The following is a 14,062-nucleotide window of genomic DNA, read 5'->3' as shown; positions in this document are numbered from 1 at the left end:
TAAATATGAGTATTAGTATTAACTTTCTATTTTCTACATTACAGAGTGACAGATGGGAGGGCACAAATAAAAAGTCTCTGATGATTTACATTAAAACATTATGGTATAACTTAAAAAGAAGGATAAAAAGACATCCTTGTTTAATCTCTCCAGTAAATATTATGATGATGAGCCAGTCCTTCTACTTACTGACTTTGGTCTTACAGCACTATAAATGTCTCTATTCAACATAATTCAGTTTAGTTTATGGTTGATTTCTGCCCACAGTGTCAAAATACAGAAAGAGTCTTTAAAGCACAGAAGCAGGAATTTTTTTCCTAACAGGGAGAAGTTACGGTGTTTCTTCCCTTCTCTCCTTGTGTCCTGAGGGATCTCTGATGGTGCCCATGTTCCCTCCATGGCTCCAGCTCCTGCTAGGTAGCAAGCTCCCACCCCAACCACTTGTCCCCAACAATCATGAGGCCACCCCATCATGGTCCTACTTCCCATCTGAGTCTAGTTTCTGGTTTCTGGTAACCACACATTCTTCTGATATTGTTCTAATCCAAGGAGAATCACAGCTTCCTGATGTATGATCTCTGGGTTGCCTCATCCATGTGGAATCTCTGGGGTCCTGATATATAATGTCTAGGTGGTCCCCTATTTAGCTTCTCTGTTTTCCATCACCTGAGTGATCAGTTTCCCATATTTAATTCCTGCTCTTTGAAAGATTGAGGAGGTTGGTTGCCATTTTCCTGGCTGGATGTTAATGACATTTGTAGAGTCATATTAGTATTGTTGATAATATTTGATCACAGAGCGGGACACACTGGCAAAGATCAGAGCCCGCCATCCATAGAATTATAGAAACACATGGAGGCAGGAAGTCTGTTTTGAGTGCTTTATCTACCATGAGATTTCAAAATAATATTAAATAATGCTTAAACTTTTTCTTTTCTTTTCTTTTCTTTTTTCTTTTTTTGAGACAGAGTCTTGCTTTGTTGCCTAGGCTAGAGTGAGTGCTGTGGCATCAGCCTAGCTCACAGCAACCTCAAACTACTGGGCTCAAGCGATCCTTCTGCCTCAGCCTCCCAAGTAGCTGGGACTACAGGCATGCGCCACCATGCTAGGCTAATTTTTTCTATATATATTAGTTGGCTAATTAATTTCTTTCTATTTATAGTAGAGACAGACGGGGTCTTGCTCTTGTTCAGGCTAGTTTCCAACTCCTGACCTTGAGCAATCCACCTGCCTTGGCCTCCCAGAGAGCTAGGATTACAGCGTGAGCCACCGCGCCCGGCCACTTTTTTCTTTCTTTCCTTTTTTTTTGAGACAGAGTCTCACTCTGTTGCCCAGACTAGAGTGCCATGGTGTCAGCCTAGCTCACAGCAACCTCAAACTCCTGGGCTCAAGCGATCCTCCTGCCTCAGCCTCCCGAGCAATCCGCCCACCTTGGCCTCCCAGAGTGCTAGGATTACAGGCATGAGCCACCACGCCCAGACTAAACTTTTGTTATAAAGGTAATAGCTGCTTATTTTTAAAAGACAAATGTCAAACATAAGATTTTTCTACTATTTATTATTAATATACCTTTTTTATATGTACTTGTGTACTTCACGGTAGTGTTGGGATTGGGGGGAAGACGCAGTATTTACAGGTAAACTAAATTTCACATTGTTAGAGTTGAACCATTGAAAGCCATATAAACACCAATTTAACATTAATTCTATAATAGCAGCACTTGAGAGAGGTGGAAAAGGGAAAGGAAAATCTATTAATCAAGAGTCATTTAATACCCCTCTCCTACTAACAGAGACAGAGACAGTTGCTAAAGAGGAACAGGTAGGGTTTGTAATTTGGGGCGTTCTCCTAGCATGGAACAAAAAAAGACAGAGGGAGAAAGAGAGAGAGAGAAGATGGTTTCTCCCAGAGGCAGAATTGATGTATTTCTCTGAAATACATGGAGGCATCCAACTTTATCATTCCACCTTAATTCCTAAATAATTTCTCTTCAAAGACATATCTCTTGAGTTATCTCTTCTTATTCAGGAGCACAGAGCTCTGCTTATACTCTGCCTGTGACAAAACCAAATTGTTGCTCATATGACTAACTAAATTTTAGAAAAACAATTATACTCTTCCTGGTAGTTGATGCATTCCAAAGACCTCAAAATATTTAAACTGAAAATTAAAGAATCACCCAATTTGAAATAACTTGTCTCAAAAAAAATATAAAATATTCTAGAATTTGAAAGGATTCAAAGAATTTATCATATCTATCATTTTTCCAACCAAAACAGTCTCTATGTCAACCAACAATCATCATGAATTCATCTATAAAAATCATCATTAAAATGTATTCCTCAATTTCTCTTTATTACTTGCTTTCTTGTTAGTCAGTATCACCTCAGGATTCCAGGAAGGGATCAAATGATGGTCTTGTCCTCAAAGGAGAGAACTGTGCTAAGTTTTACAAAGACTACAGACAGCCCCGCCTTTTGTACTGAAGAAAAGTGAAGCAAACTCACTCCCCTGTCCTTAAGGGAGAGTTGGCTGCTTTCTTCTTTGTGACCAAATTCCAAGGCCAAATAGTTCCGCAGCTTCCAATTGCATCAGCCTCACTCCTGTGGAGCACATTTGGAGAGTCCCGCTTTTAAAAAGCTTTAAATTAACAGTATATTTTACAAATTTCCATTGTAAGTTGTTTCAAATCAGAATATTTTATAAAAGGCCATCTCAGTTTGAGATTAATAACAAAGCATCAAGGCTGGGTGTGGCGACTCAGGCCTGTAATCCTAGCACTCTGGGAGGCCGAGGTGGGAGGATCGCCTGAGCCCAGGAGTTTGAGGTTGCAGTGAGCTATGATGACGCCACTGCACTCTATCCAGGGCGACAGAATGAGACTCTGTCTCAAAATTAATATATAAGTAATAATAATGATAAATCATCAAAAAGTGTCACAAAATCCACAAACCAACTGACAGAAAGTTGAGAGACTATGCACAGACATACAGTATAGAATATTAACAATGTGTGAAAGAACCTGGTTTATTAATATTTCCCACATGTCTGAAAAAATATTTGATTTTAAATGCTTTCCACCTTAATTCTTAAACAATTTCTCTTCAAAGATGTATCTCTTGAGTTCTCTTCCTACCCATGAGCATAGATCAATTTGTACACTGTGTATGAGAATATCGGGATGTTATTCACATGACTTTAAATTCTGTCAAAAATAAATTATAATTGACCCTTGAACAACATGGGCTGGAACTGTACAGGTCCATTTAAATGCAAATTTTATTCTGCTTCTGCCACTGCTGAGACAGAAAGACCGACCCTCCTCTTTCTCCTCCTCCTTAGACCTACTCGTGAAGAAGGCAAGGATGAAAACTCTTATGATGATCTACTTCTACTTAATGAATAGTAAGTATATTTTCTCTTTCTTATCATTTTCTTAATAATGTTTTCTTTACTCTAGATTACTTTATTGTAAGAATATAATATATAAACATATAACATACAAAATGTGTGTTCATTGACTGTTCATATTATTGGTAAGGCTTCCAGTCAACAGTAGGCTATTAGTAATTAAGCTTCTGGGGAGTCAAAAGTTATTTAAACACCAATTTTCAACTGAATGGGAGGTCAGCACCTTTTACCCCCCCCCCCATTCCTCAAGGGTCAACTGTATATCAAATAATAATCTCTACTAGAAAGGTTTTTCTCTTTTTTTTTTTTGAGACAGAGTCTCACTTTGTTGCCCAGGCTAGAGTGAGTGCCCTGGCATCAGCCTAGCTCACAGTAACCTCAAACTCCTGGATTCCTGGGCTCAAGCAATCCTCTGCCTCAGCCTCCCGAGTAGCTGGGACTACAGGCATGCACCACCATGCCCGGCTAATTTTTTCTATATATATTAGTTGGCCAATTAATTTCTTTCTATTTATAGTAAAGATGGGGTCTCACTCTTGCTCAGGCTGGTTTTGAATTCCTGACCTTGAGCAATCTGCCTGCCTTGGCCTCCCAGAGTGCTAGGATTACAGGCGTGAGCCACTGTGCCCGGTCGGTTTTTCTCTTTTTATGTCTGTCTTCTCCCCTTCTCTTTCTCCTCTTCTCATTTCTCTCTTTCATCCCATTCTCTGCCTGGGCTAGAGTGCAATGGTATCATCATAGCTCACTGCAACCTCACACTCCTGGGCTCAAGTAATTCTTCTGCCTCAGCCTCCCGAGTAGATGGAACTACAGGCACAAGCGACTGCACCCAGTCTTCACATTTCTTTATTTATCCTAAACCTGATCCCTAAAACTCCATCAAGTTCCTGCTCCAGTACTGATACCAACTCCTTTCTTTCTCTACAAAATACCTTAAAAATTTGTCTACATCCACTTCCTAGCTCTTTAAACCAAATGAAATTTAGACTTCATCACCATTTTTAAATTTCAATTATTTGTGAAAACTAGTGACAATACCTTTGTCACCTGCAACTGACAAAATTGAAAATAGCAACGTTATAATACTGTTAAGAAAATTGGCCGGGCGCTGTGGCTCACGCCTGTAATCCTAGCTCTTGGGAGGCCGAGGCGGGCGGATTGCTCAAGGTCAGGAGTTCAAAACCAGCCTGAACAAGAGCGAGACCCCGTCTCTACTATAAATAGAAAGAAATTAATTGGCCAACTGATATATATATATAAAATTAGCCGGGCATGGTGGCACATGCCTGTAGTCCCAGCTACCTGGGAGGCTGAGGCAGAAGGATCACTCGAGCCCGGGAGTTTGAGGTTGCTGTGAGCTAGGCTGACGCCACGGCACTCACTCTAGCCTGGACAACAAAGTGAGACTCTGTCTCAAAAAAAAAAAAAAAAAAAAAAAAAAAAAAGAAAATTTATCAGCATTGGAAGCCAAGGTCAAATACTCAAAATGTAATCTATCCACTATATTCAGACGGTAACCAGGTTTGCATTCATGTAACAAAGTCTGTTATGTTTGGTAGACCAGTCAGGGACACAGGCTCACTATGGGCAAGTAAGGCTTGGGATTTCCCTAATAGAAATTCATATTTCCACTGTCAATCATGGGAAATGAGGACACGAAGCCTAAGAGAAGAAGGCTTTATAATGGGTTGAGGAAAAAAAATAACTGGTCTTTTTCTGGAGCCCATAATCTGTTTGGATTCACTGGTTTATCAAGACCTCCAAAGTCTTGTGGTGAAGGTGAACTGTCCTGGTCACGTAGAGCCAGTAAAGAAAAAACTGGAAGCCAGTGGGTCTGGGCCTGTAATAGTTGTAAATGTTCTGTGTGTTTACTTTCTATTGCATCATTTTCTACTCTTTTATTGTTTTCTGTAAAGATATAATCTGGTCTCCATTGTGCAATGAATAATTAGAAAAATATCTGTGCTTCAGTATGGAATGAAGAGGTAGTGAGAGAAGCGTGTCCTCTCTGGCATTTGGAATAGACACCTGCAGAATGGCAGTCTCAGCTGCATCAGCAATAACAGCTCAGGGGGAAAAATGAGAAAAAAAAAAAATGAGACAGAGCACAAAGAGCTTTGATGTAAGTACCCCTGCAGCAATAAACTGAGAAACTCTCCCAAAGAGTCGAGGAAGCTGGCTTCTAGCACAGTCTATGAGGACTCGAATCATTGTGGTTTAGGTTACATTATATCTACATCAGATTTAAAGGCCATTAAAAATAATTCACTGAACACTCAGATAATTAAAAACTATACAGTGAATTTTATTGATTTCAGTTCAACACAGTGAGCATTCATTCAATGTCTTTTATGTATGTGGAAGAAAACAAGCTATAGACTATATTCTTAAGGAATTTATAATCTACACTAAAAATTTCAAATGAAAATAAGAAATCATAAGAGCCTTAATAAGTAGCCCAGAATTATATGGGCATGCAGTTGAAAGACAGATGTGTTTCTGAAGTGGGGATTCAGGCAAGGTTGAATTTGCTTCATGAAGAAGCATTAATGCTGTAGTCAAAGAAGCATCGGGAGACACAGGCCTAAGCGTGCAAGCCATTTCCACCATGGGCCAGGTGGGAATTGTGGTCAGGTGTAGGACTAGGTAAACCAAATTGATATTTACAGCCTTTTCACCCAAAAAGAATTTCTGGAATGATGAGAGTGCTGCAGCTCCCAGCAGCATGGACATCTCAGGCTCTCTTAATCTTTTTGCTCTACCTTCCCTTAGTGTTTGCCTCTCAACCTAATAGTCTCTGGATGATTTCCGCTTCACCAGGCATCTCAGCCCAGCTTCCTAAAGAATGGAAGGAAGGAAGAGACAAAGCAAACGGGGCAGTACTGATAGCCAGGACAGTACAATATTGCCTGAATCCCCAGAAGAGTGCCATTTAAGTCTCTTTGGCTAAAACTATGTCACAAGGCCACTATGTCACAATGGCTCGTTGCCATAAGGGAGGCTAGATATGTAGTTTTTTTGTTTGTTTTCTTTTATTTCTGTTTTAATAATATTTTATTATAGCTGGTCACGACTTTTACTTCCCACCCCAAGAAAAACAAATCAGGGTTATATGATAGAGAAAAATGAAAAAAGAGTTGGTATAATAACTACCAGGATGTGCCACATATTAGGTGTACCACTTATTAGGTGTTCAGCCTAAGGTAAAAAAATCACTAACATTCCCAAATGTCACTTTCTTCACCTGTGGAATGGTGATAATAATGTCTTCCTAATAGGTACACTTGGGTGAGGATGAGAGATTATGTACTTAGAATGTTCAATATGGCCCCAACATGTTAGGAATGCATAATAAAGTATAGCTGTTTTAATTATTTGGTTGCTTGGTTGATTAGGAATTGAAAGAGTTGGATTTCAATAGGTAAATAGCAAAAGAATAAAGTTTTAGATGAAGGGAATAATATTGCAAAGACAAGGAATTAGGAAAATCTACATCAGAACATTTTATTGTGTGGTGAGGAAATTTTGTATAGTTTGACAAGACATGAAAGAGAAAAAAACAAATAGATGGTAAAGCTAGAAGGTTAGGTTGGAACTGGGGGATAAGATGTGTATTGGCAGAGGGGTAGAGAGCCATGTCCAGGAGTTGGGATGCCATTCAGCAGACGGCGGGGAAGCAGGGAAGGTTTCCATGTAGGACAAAGTCCAAGCTGTGCTTTACTGCACAGCCGCTCTGGCAGAGTGCATGAGATACACTTGGGAGCTGGACAGAAACCCAAGCTAGGAGAGGAGTAGGGGGCTAATTTATATCCAAGTAAAACAATAAAAGGCTGAAGCACAATGGTAACAACAGAACTGAAAAGAGAGACGGACTCAGGAGTCATTTTTTCAGCATTAATTACAAAATTTGGCATCCAATAGAATATAAAAGGTCAGGGAAAAGAGGGTGCCAAGGTAGTGAGCTAAACTTTAAATTTAGTGGTGATATTTCTTAGGGTGGAGGATAGAGAACAGGCCAAGGAGACAAAAGACCTTGTAAAAAAAAAAAAAAAAAAAAGGAAAGGAAAGAATGGAGAGGGAAGTTGACAGAAGGGGAGAGATGGAAAAATACTGAGAATACATATGTTTATTAATGTGAAATAAAATGTACAAAAATGGTTATATTTTATGGCAATGCTCATTCCATAAAGGGAATTTTCTCAGGGAAATTAACAGATCTGTAACACCTAGATGCCTAATCCTAGGCGTGTACTAATCTGGCTGTGTGGGAGGCACCACCCACGTACACTTTAAGACATTTTTTGCTTTTGCAACTGCATTAGCATAGAAATAGTTCAAAAATATGCAAAAGGATTTCTGAAGGAAATTCCCACTCCTTAGTGCTTCTGCTCTGATTTGGATGCAAAATTAGTCAGCTCGAAACATTTGGGCACAGTTTACTCTCCCTAGAGACAGAGGGATGAGTTAATTTACCTCTTGGTGTCTCTTGCAACGTTCAGATCTTGAGACCAACAAGTCCCGGCTCAGTTTCAGCAGTTAACGGTCACGATGGAAACCCAACACTAAAGCAGACTGGGGAATCACTTCTGGGATCAAGGCCCTTTGTCACTTTGAGAAGAACAGAGTAAGGAACATAAGCGGCCTATTGATAAGGTTGTTTGCTTATCATTTTCAGCACCAGACATTTAAAACTGGGCAGGAAACACCTTTGAAAAATGATAATCCCAAACAGTCTAGAATTAATAGAGTTCTTTCATCTCCATTTCTGGGATTTTTGGTCATTCAGATTTTGGCATTTTATATAGGCTCAAATTATCTAAATGCGTTTTCAAGGTGGCAGAAAGGAAAAATTAGATTCTAGAATTTTTGAAGAATTATTTTTTGAATGTTTTTAGTGAAAGGTTTTTATACAGATACAGTTCTTTTCAGTAATTATGCAGTACAATTCTTTTCAGTAATTATGCAGTACAATATTTCAGTTAAATGTTAGTTCATCTTAAGCCTCAGAAGCCCCATTTTAAAATGTTATGTTTTCTTCCAGTATTTTGGTTTTCCTTACAGGTAATCCTTTCTACCCTAAGTGAAGTCACAGGGATTTACTACAGTATTGAATTTGGTACTTGCTCTAAGGCACTTAATTAGCACTGATGAAAAAAAAGAACAATTTTATTATACTGAATTATATCACATGTAATATGTGATTAGGACTAGTTTCAGGGTCAAAGTATTTGTAAATAAATTCATATTAGAGGGCTGAATGAATGGAAATCATGTTTTTCTCATCTCTTTGAATTTTATAACCTGTGAGTTTACAAGATCCCATGAGCATAGGACACAACTTAGAAGCAGTAAAAGTGCTAAGGTGGGTATATACTGATATCCATATATAGCCTTATAATAGCAAAGGACTTTATGGTACATCCTTAAGCTGGTAGCTGTCTAAAAGAACACTAACACATTTTCTTTCCTCGTTCAAATTCATGAAGTATTCTGGTCTTTGATCCTCACTCTGAAGTTCCCAACTGCTGAAATAATAATTTTTGTTTTTTTTTTTTTTTTTTGAGTCAGAGTCTCGCTCTGTTGCCCGGGCTAGAGTGCTGTGACATCAACCTAACTCACAGCAACCTCAAACTCCTGGGCTCAAACGATCCTCCTGCCTCAGCCTTCCGAGTAGCTGGGACTACAGGCACACGTCACCATGCCCGGCTAATTTTTTCTATATAGTTCTAGTCAGCCAATTAATTTCTTTCTATTAGTAGAGACGGGGGTCTCACTCTTACTCAGGCTGGTTTTGAACTCCTGACCTTGAGCAATCCTCCCGCCTCAGCCTCCTAGAGTGCTAGGATTACAGGCGTGAGCCACTGCGCCCAGCCATATCTTGAATGTATATAGGACCTTCCTTGTAGAGTTCGTGGCCATAAATACCATGAAGGAAATAGGATATATCTGTTATGATCTTCTTCCACATTTCCATAACTACATATTTTATAGACTTAAAAAGTATGGGTTAAGTCAAGGTCATCCAGTTAGAGATTAATTTTTTAACACTAAGTCTAGTGTTCCATTCATTACCTTATCTTTATTAACTTAGAAAGTCACACTCAGCATGTATTATAAGTTTAAAGTTTGTAAAACACAGGTTAGTATCTGAATCAAGATATCATGCCTTCCAAGCGGCTTGCTTAATAAACCTGGCATTTGCTCAGAACCTAATGCCAAGTTAAAAGAATTCAAAGAACTCGGATTAGGTTGCTTTTAGTAGTTCTCATTATGACCTACTAAATTAAATTACAAATTGAAATGCAGCTGAAATAACTCTGTAACTAGTGTTGTTATGGCTGATGAAAAGCTTTCAATGTCTAACACCCATCTCTGGAACATTTATTTTCATGAAAGTGAGTTCCATTTGCCAAGTACTAATGAGACATTTGTAAGGCTAAAACTTTGTGTTTGAGTTCTTCTGAAGAATGTCACAGCACCAAACTCGGAGAGAATTGTGGGATATGGATGGTATTCTAATTAGTGTGATTCCAATTAGCACTGATTTCATTTAGTGCTGTTGATTTTTGGCTACATGCCAGAGCCTGTGCTAGGTCCCTTCATGAACATTATGACATTGAATTGTTCCCCAGACATGATGGGGCAGGCTTGGCAATCCCAACTTCACAAATGATCAAAATTCAGGATTCTGAGACTTAGTTTTATGTTTTGTTCATTAGCTTAACAGTAGCAAAATAATGTTGTCAGTATCTTGCACTGAGGCCCAAGGATAAGCTGATATATGATGAAATTTTAATTTTTATCATGGGGTTCGTTAATTCATTTATAAATTAGGCTGACATTATTAGCAAATACGTGAACTTATACTGAAATAAAATGGAACTTTGGCTGGGCTGTGGCAACAGAATAGATTGCGGAACTTTATGTAGTTATATATTGTTTAACTGTTTATTATAGAGTAAATACTACCAGTAAGTTGTAACTAAAAATAATTAAATTATAAGCAAATGGAGAGAAAACTTTAATTAGATTTCTTTAAAATCTGTCAATATCCACTTATTTTAATTTGATGTGGAGTCTCCCTGATGCTATGGTGGATATATTGTACTTACTACATGCTATAGATACCCTATATATTAACTCATTTAATCCTCACAACAACTCTTTGAATTACAGATTATTATTATTCCCATTTTAGAGCTGAGGAAATTGTAGTGCAGAGTGTTTAAGAAACTTTTCAAATTTACACATCTAGCAAGTGACACACAACGCAACTAGTCTGCCTCCTGAATACAGTTCCTTTAACCCTTATTCTCTTTGGCCATATATTTTGAACTCCCTATAGTCTAGTTCAATGACCTCTGAGGCAATTACCATTTTTATATCTGTGCTTTGGTGTTGAAGTTCAAAAATCCTAATCCTTAACTTTGAATTAGAAAACCAGATTACTTTCAATTCAATTCAACACATACTTCCCTAAACATACTTCCTGCATGTAAGCCTTTGAACTTGCTATTTTCCTCTGCCTGAAATGATCATCCCCCAGATATTGGATGACTAACTCCTTCAAGTCCTTAAGATTTTTCTTGAAAGTGAGGCCTTCCCCCTAAGAATAGTACAACTACCCCAACACTTCCAATTGCCCTTCCCTCCTTCTTTCTTCTCCTTGGCATTTATTACTTTCAAATACACTCCTTATCTCTCTGGTTTATTGTTTGCCTCTGCCACTAGCCCACAAGCCTCTGAAACTGTGCTGAGCACATAAAACATGCTCAGTAAATTTTTGCTGAATGAAAGAATAAACAAATGGTTTCAGAGGCATCCATTTGCCTCCAAGATAGTTGAGATGATTACAGCAGAAATCCACAGAAAGAAAAACATTCAGCTTTTAACCACCGAATGTAATTTTTAAGTACACGGGTAGTCAGTAGCCTTCAATATCAAAATCTGTTTTGAAACAAAACTTTTTCCAAATTTCTTTATCTCTCATTGATAAATTAAGAAAAATGTCAAGCAAATTGGATGTCAGGGCTTTTATTGTAGACCACAGGGAAGAAGAAACCTGTGATCTGACTCAGCAAGCTTTTTCAGAGAGAAATAAGGAGCAGAGAGTCTTTCCCTTCCACGAGAGGTGATGGTGGGAAGGAAAAGAGGAAAAGAAAAGAGCCTTCCAGATGTATGTTAGGTTCTGCCTACACCCCTCAGGGTTAAAAGTATGGGTGTTGGAGACTAAGACCCTTCACATTCCAACGACTTGTCCTACGCATGGGCCTCGCCCCGGAAAATAGCCTAAGAGGAAAATAGCACCCAGCCCCCCAGCTATAGTTCCAAGAAGAATGCATTCCATGCCATGCTTGCTCCAGGGCATGCCACCTGCAATTGTTCCCAACCCCCTGCCAGGTTGGGGTTGAGTGATCCATCACAAAGAGCTTCCGGTGCCATTGGGATGCTGATTGGGGCTGATTAGCCCACAGGAAAGCCTCATTATTCCCCCATTCTATTTTTCTGTTTCTACTTCCTTGTTTTCTGTATATAAAACCTACTAAAAATCCAAGTAAAGTAGACCTTGACAATCATTCGCTTGGTCTCCTTTCTTTCTCTCGCCCATCTCTTTCAGGCACGGTCCCCCTCGCCCCCGCGAGTAACAGAAGGTCCCGCGGGTCGGGACATATGGGAGGGTGGAATATCATTTAGGTTGAGGGGAGAGCCCAAACTGAAAACTGTTAGCCTATCTCCCACTTGTTACCCAAGGAGTAGGCTGCCTTGAGACAAGCCTTGCAGTGATAAAGATGGGAGAGGAGGATTTTAACAGTGGGGAGGCAGTGGAGGAAGTGGCTAAACAGTTACTCCTTAGGCAGGATTCATTGCTCCCTAAAGCCTGCACACAGCGTGAAAGTGATCCAGAAATTCCTGTCTATTTCAAGAAGGCACTACCAGTATTTCAAAGATTAGTTGGATGCTCACCTAATGTAGTTACAATGGGGAGGTCAAAGTCCTCCTACAGCCAAGGATTTCCCAGACCTGGAAGCAGGTGGGAGACACAACCAGGACAAATGTGGGATCTGTAGTGCCAACTAGGATCAAGACAGGATGTGGTTATGGAAAAACAATTAGGTTCTGACTTAAGAAAACCAGACCACAATTTCCTAGCCATAGATTTCATTCATAAACACCAGCAAAACACTCAAGGACCAAACCAGACTGACCACAAAGGTTGTCAACAGTTGCGAATTCCTACCATCCCATAGGAACAGAACAGAATTTTCACCATATCCTGGATCTTAGAGTCTACTAATCCAGAAAAGACATATAGACAGGAAAAATAAGCTTTTCTAATGATGGAAGTGTTTGCTTTCAGCATAATCAGCAGTATATTAAATATGAAAATATATATGTAGAAAAACATATATAGTCTACTTTCTTTTTCCATGGTTCCAAGGAAATTCAGACCAGACTTTCTCCATACTAATCATTCAGTCAACCAATATCCAAAGCAGGAACTGACACCCTAAAGCTTTTCCAAATGAAACACCAACCAAATATATTGTCGGGTGACTTCAGGTAAAAAGAATGAATCAAGATATCCCTTAATAAATATAACAGTACTGAACGGAAAAAAAAAATCTTGCTTTAATTTGGTGGTAGTTTGTTCCTTTAACTCTATGTTTATCTGGGAAAGACTAGTTCAATGTAATCTGTAACAGGATCTCAGTTTTCCCATTGACCATGTAATAAAGGAATTGAATCTGTCCTTTGGTGCTATTTTTTTTTTTTTTTTTTTTTTTTGAGACAGAGTCTCACTTTTTTGCCCAGGTTAGAGTGAGTGCCATGGCGTCAGCCTAGCTCACAGCAACCTCAAACTCCTGGGCTCAAACAATCCTACTGCCTCAGCCTCCCGAGTAGCTGGGACTACAGGCATGCACCACCATGCCCAGCTAATTTTTTCTACATATATTAGTTGACCAATTAATTTCTTTCTATATTTAGTAGAGACGGGGTCTTTCTCTTGCTCAGGCTAGTTTCGAACTCCTAGTAATTGCTATTTTTGAAATAAAAAGGAGTCACATCCTGTTGTTGTTTTTGTTTGTCAGTAACTGAATAAGGAGTTTCCTGGCTAAGTGATTAGGCTAATGCCATAGCAATTTTTTAAATTATAGGTTGGAGTATAAGACTCACTAGGGAAAATTGATGGTCCTGAAGACCTATTGACTAACCAAGACCAACTATTCAATCCATCTTATAAAAGCCCTCTACACAATAAGACAAGCAAGAATAATTGAAATATCACTTGAAAAATATAAGTTGGTCTAGGTACTCAAGTCATTTAAAATACTGTAACTGGCTTTAATATATATCTAAAGTCAAGATATTCTAAAAGAAATACAGGCAGGGCGCGGTGGCTCACGCCTATAATCCTAGCACTCTGGGAGGCCGAGGCGGGCAGATTGCTCGAGGTCAGGAGTTCAAAACCAGCCTGAGCAAGAGCAAGATCCCGTCTCTACTATAAATAGAAAGAAACTAATTGGCTAACTAATATATATAGAAAAAATTAGCTGGGCACGGTGGCACGTTCCTGTAGTCCCAGCTACTCGGGAGGCTGAGGCAGCAGGATTGCTTGAGCCCAGGAGTTTGAGGTTGCTGTGAGCTAGGC

The sequence above is a fragment of the Microcebus murinus genome, chromosome 8 (assembly GCF_040939455.1).
Source record: "Microcebus murinus isolate Inina chromosome 8, M.murinus_Inina_mat1.0, whole genome shotgun sequence".
Taxonomy (NCBI): Eukaryota; Metazoa; Chordata; class Mammalia; order Primates; family Cheirogaleidae; genus Microcebus; species Microcebus murinus.
This window is presented reverse-complemented; position numbering follows the sequence as displayed.